Source organism: Chiloscyllium punctatum, chromosome 3 (genome assembly GCF_047496795.1).
Source record: "Chiloscyllium punctatum isolate Juve2018m chromosome 3, sChiPun1.3, whole genome shotgun sequence".
In the NCBI taxonomy this organism is placed as follows: domain Eukaryota; kingdom Metazoa; phylum Chordata; class Chondrichthyes; order Orectolobiformes; family Hemiscylliidae; genus Chiloscyllium; species Chiloscyllium punctatum.
The window spans coordinates 40,481,238-40,486,237 of record NC_092741.1 but is presented as its reverse complement, the minus strand read 5'-3'; the positions used below and the strand labels follow the sequence as shown (position 1 = coordinate 40,486,237).

Here is a 5,000-nt window from a genome sequence, read left to right as displayed (position 1 = left end):
CAGCAGGGGCTGCTCAAGTCACCCCTCTGCACTCGTGTTGGGCCACGCACGCAATGCAGCGACAGGTTATTTTTGCTGCCGCTGTGCCTGGCATCAGTCTCCTGCAGGCAGGAGACAGGGAGGGGAGCAGAGCGGAGCGCTGCCAAAATCAGCAAGAAAGACGGAAAGAAAGGGATTGGGGCTGCACGCTGTCTGCGGCTGGCAGTCAGGAAAGGAGGACAATAGACAATAGGTGCAGGAGTTGGCCATTCTGCCCTTGGAGCCTGCACCACCATTCAATATGATCATGGCTGATCATCCTTAATCAGTATCCTGTTCCTGCCTTATCTCCATAAGCCTTGATTCCACTATCCTTGAGAGCTCTGTCCAACTCTTTCTTCAATGAATCCAGAGACTGGGCCTCCACTGCCCTCTGGGGCAGAGCATTCCACACAGCCACCACTCTCTGGGTGAAGACGTTTCTCCTCATCTCTGTCCTAAACGGTCTACCCCGTATTTTTAAGCTGTGTCCTCTGTTTCGGCACTCACGTTTCCTGCCGCCAGAGTGTCCAATCCTTTGATAATCTTATACGTCTCAACCAGATCCCCTCTCAGTCTTCTAAACTCAAGGGTACACAAGCCCAGTCGCTCCAGTCTTTCAGTGTAAGGTAATCCCGCCATTCCAGGAATTGACCTCGTCAACCTACGCTGCACTCCCTCAATAGCCAGAATGTCTCTCCTCAAATTTGGAGACCAGAACTGCACACAGTACTCCAGGTGTGGTCTCACCAGGGCCCTGTACACCTGCAGAAGAACCTCTTTGCTTCTGTACTCGATCCCTCTTGTTATGAAGGCCAGCATGCTATTAGCCTTCTTCACTACCTGCTGTACCTGCATGCTTACCTTCATTGAGTGGTGTACAAGAACCCCCAGATCTCTCGGTACTGTCCCTTGACCGAAATTGATTCCATTTAGGTAGTAATCTGCCTTCCTGTTCTTGCCACCAAAGTGGATAAGCATCCATTTATCCACATTAAAGTGCATCTGCCATGCATCTGACCACTCACCTAACTTGTCCAGGTCACCCGGTAATCTCCTAACATCCTCATCACATTTCACCCTGCCACCCAGCTCAGTATCATCAGCAAATTTGCTAATGTTATTGCTAATAGCATCTTCTATATCATGAACATATATTGTAAAAAGCTGCGGTCCCAGTACTGATCCCTGCGGTACCCCACTGGTCACTACCTGCCATTCCGAAATGGAGGCGTGGAGGAGTGTGGAAGGATGAGAGAATGCAGGCTGCAGCCCTATGAAGCAGGGGGAGGTCTTGCAGTTGGCCTGTGTGGGGATGTGGGAGACGACAGGAGCCTGGTGGGCAAGGGCTAGCTGGAGGGAGGGAGGGAGGGAAGCACGCACGGAGGAGGAAGAGCAAAGAGAAAAGAGAGAAAAAAAAAACAAAGGGGATCAAGAGAAAGAGCAGCAAAGAAAATGTGGCTGGCCAGCACGCCTTGAAGTGGGGAGAAAAGGCCGGGGCCTGCGCCTACGGCCATACTAGTCTGAAAACGCCCGATCTCGTCTGATATCGGAAGCTAAGCAGACTCAGGCCTGGTTAGTACTCGGATGGGAGACCGCCTGGGAATACCAGGTGCAGTAGGCTTTTTCCGCCAGCAGGGGCTGCTCAAGTCACCCCTCTGCACTCGTGTTGGGCCACGCACGCAATGCAGCGACAGGTTATTTTTGCTGCCGCTGTGCCTGGCATCAGTCTCCTGCAGGCAGGAGACAGGGAGGGGAGCAGAGCGGAGCGCTGCCAAAATCAGCAAGAAAGACGGAAAGAAAGGGATTGCGGCTGGCAGTCAGGAAAGGAGGACAATAGACAATAGGTGCAGGAGTTGGCCATTCTGCCCTTGGAGCCTGCACCACCATTCAATATGATCATGGCTGATCATCCTTAATCAGTATCCTGTTCCTGCCTTATCTCCATAAGCCTTGATTCCACTATCCTTGAGAGCTCTGTCCAACTCTTTCTTCAATGAATCCAGAGACTGGGCCTCCACTGCCCTCTGGGGCAGAGCATTCCACACAGCCACCACTCTCTGGGTGAAGACGTTTCTCCTCATCTCTGTCCTAAACGGTCTACCCCGTATTTTTAAGCTGTGTCCTCTGTTTCGGCACTCACGTTTCCTGCCGCCAGAGTGTCCAATCCTTTGATAATCTTATACGTCTCAACCAGATCCCCTCTCAGTCTTCTAAACTCAAGGGTACACAAGCCCAGTCGCTCCAGTCTTTCAGTGTAAGGTAATCCCGCCATTCCAGGAATTGACCTCGTCAACCTACGCTGCACTCCCTCAATAGCCAGAATGTCTCTCCTCAAATTTGGAGACCAGAACTGCACACAGTACTCCAGGTGTGGTCTCACCAGGGCCCTGTACACCTGCAGAAGAACCTCTTTGCTTCTGTACTCGATCCCTCTTGTTATGAAGGCCAGCATGCTATTAGCCTTCTTCACTACCTGCTGTACCTGCATGCTTACCTTCATTGAGTGGTGTACAAGAACCCCCAGATCTCTCGGTACTGTCCCTTGACCGAAATTGATTCCATTTAGGTAGTAATCTGCCTTCCTGTTCTTGCCACCAAAGTGGATAAGCATCCATTTATCCACATTAAAGTGCATCTGCCATGCATCTGACCACTCACCTAACTTGTCCAGGTCACCCGGTAATCTCCTAACATCCTCATCACATTTCACCCTGCCACCCAGCTCAGTATCATCAGCAAATTTGCTAATGTTATTGCTAATAGCATCTTCTATATCATGAACATATATTGTAAAAAGCTGCGGTCCCAGTACTGATCCCTGCGGTACCCCACTGGTCACTGCCTGCCATTCCGAAATGGAGGCGTGGAGGAGTGTGGAAGGATGAGAGAATGCAGGCTGCAGCCCTATGAAGCAGGGGGAGGTCTTGCAGTTGGCCTGTGTGGGGATGTGGGAGACGACAGGAGCCTGGTGGGCAAGGGCTAGCTGGAGGGAGGGAGTGAGGGAAGCACGCACGGAGGAGGAAGAGCAAAGAGAAAAGAGTGAAAAAAAAATCAAAGGGGATCAAGAGAAAGAGCAGCAAAGAAAATGTGGCTGGCCAGCACGCCTTGAAGTGGGGAGAAAAGGCAGGGGCCAGCGCCTACGGCCATACTAGTCTGAAAATGCTCGATCTCGTCTGATCTCGGAAGCTAAGCAGACTCTGGCCTGGTTAGTACTTGGATGGGAGACCGCCTGGGAATACCAGGTGCAGTAGGCTTTTTCCGCCAGCAGGGGCTGCTCAAGTCACCCCTCTGCACTCGTGTTGGGCCACGCACGCAATGCAGCGACAGGTTATTTTTGCTGCCGCTGTGCCTGGCATCAGTCTCCTGCAGGCAGGAGACAGGGAGGGGAGGAGAGCGGAGCGCTGCCAAAATCAGCAAGAAAGACGGAAAGAAAGGGATTGGGGCTGCACGCTGTCTGCGGCTGGCAGTCAGGAAAGGAGGACAATAGACAATAGGTGCAGGAGTTGGCCATTCTGCCCTTGGAGCCTGCACCACCATTCAATATGATCATGGCTGATCATCCTTAATCAGTATCCTGTTCCTGCCTTATCTCCATAAGCCTTGATTCCACTATCCTTGAGAGCTCTGTCCAACTCTTTCTTCAATGAATCCAGAGACTGGGCCTCCACTGCCCTCTGGGGCAGAGCATTCCACACAGCCACCACTCTCTGGGTGAAGACGTTTCTCCTCATCTCTGTCCTAAACGGTCTACCCCGTATTTTTAAGCTGTGTCCTCTGTTTCGGCACTCACGTTTCCTGCCGCCAGAGTGTCCAATCCTTTGATAATCTTATACGTCTCAACCAGATCCCCTCTCAGTCTTCTAAACTCAAGGGTACACAAGCCCAGTCGCTCCAGTCTTTCAGTGTAAGGTAATCCCGCCATTCCAGGAATTGACCTCGTCAACCTACGCTGCACTCCCTCAATAGCCAGAATGTCTCTCCTCAAATTTGGAGACCAGAACTGCACACAGTACTCCAGGTGTGGTCTCACCAGGGCCCTGTACACCTGCAGAAGAACCTCTTTGCTTCTGTACTCGATCCCTCTTGTTATGAAGGCCAGCATGCTATTAGCCTTCTTCACTACCTGCTGTACCTGCATGCTTACCTTCATTGAGTGGTGTACAAGAACCCCCAGATCTCTCGGTACTGTCCCTTGACCGAAATTGATTCCATTTAGGTAGTAATCTGCCTTCCTGTTCTTGCCACCAAAGTGGATAAGCATCCATTTATCCACATTAAAGTGCATCTGCCATGCATCTGACCACTCACCTAACTTGTCCAGGTCACCCGGTAATCTCCTAACATCCTCATCACATTTCACCCTGCCACCCAGCTCAGTATCATCAGTAAATTTGCTAATGTTATTGCTAATAGCATCTTCTATATCATGAACATATATTGTAAAAAGCTGCGGTCCCAGTACTGATCCCTGCGGTACCCCACTGGTCACTGCCTGCCATTCCGAAATGGAGGCGTGGAGGAGTGTGGAAGGATGAGAGAATGCAGGCTGCAGCCCTATGAAGCAGGGGGAGGTCTTGCAGTTGGCCTGTGTGGGGATGTGGGAGACGACAGGAGCCTGGTGGGCAAGGGCTAGCTGGAGGGAGGGAGGGAGGGAAGCACGCACGGAGGAGGAAGAGCAAAGAGAAAAGAGAGAAAAAAAAAACAAAGGGGATCAAGAGAAAGAGCAGCAAAGAAAATGTGGCTGGCCAGCACGCCTTGAAGTGGGGAGAAAAGGCAGGGGCCAGCGCCTACGGCCATACTAGTCTGAAAACGCCCGATCTCGTCTGATCTCGGAAGCTAAGCAGACTCAGGCCTGGTTAGTACTTGGATGGGAGACCGCCTGGGAATACCAGGTGCAGTAGGCTTTTTCCGCCAGCAGGGGCTGCTCAAGTCACCCCTCTGCACTCGTGTTGGGCCACGCACGCAATGCAGCGACAGGT

The 5,000-nt window shown here is 51.8% G+C and overlaps 3 non-coding genes across 3 annotated transcripts; all 3 read left to right on the top strand.

The window, feature by feature from the left end:
* The first annotated feature begins 1,523 nt into the window (after window positions 1-1,523).
* Window positions 1,524-1,642, top strand: LOC140469225 (5S ribosomal RNA). The gene has a single exon (XR_011956025.1). It is a non-coding gene; the product is annotated as a 5S ribosomal RNA (ribosomal RNA).
* A 1,514-nt stretch (window positions 1,643-3,156) lies between these two features.
* On the top strand, window positions 3,157-3,275 carry LOC140470115 (5S ribosomal RNA). Its single transcript, XR_011956380.1, has one exon. It is a non-coding gene; the product is annotated as a 5S ribosomal RNA (ribosomal RNA).
* A 1,531-nt stretch (window positions 3,276-4,806) lies between these two features.
* LOC140475273 (5S ribosomal RNA) lies at window positions 4,807-4,925 on the top strand. The gene has a single exon (XR_011959840.1). It is a non-coding gene; the product is annotated as a 5S ribosomal RNA (ribosomal RNA).
* Window positions 4,926-5,000: the final 75 nt, after the last annotated feature.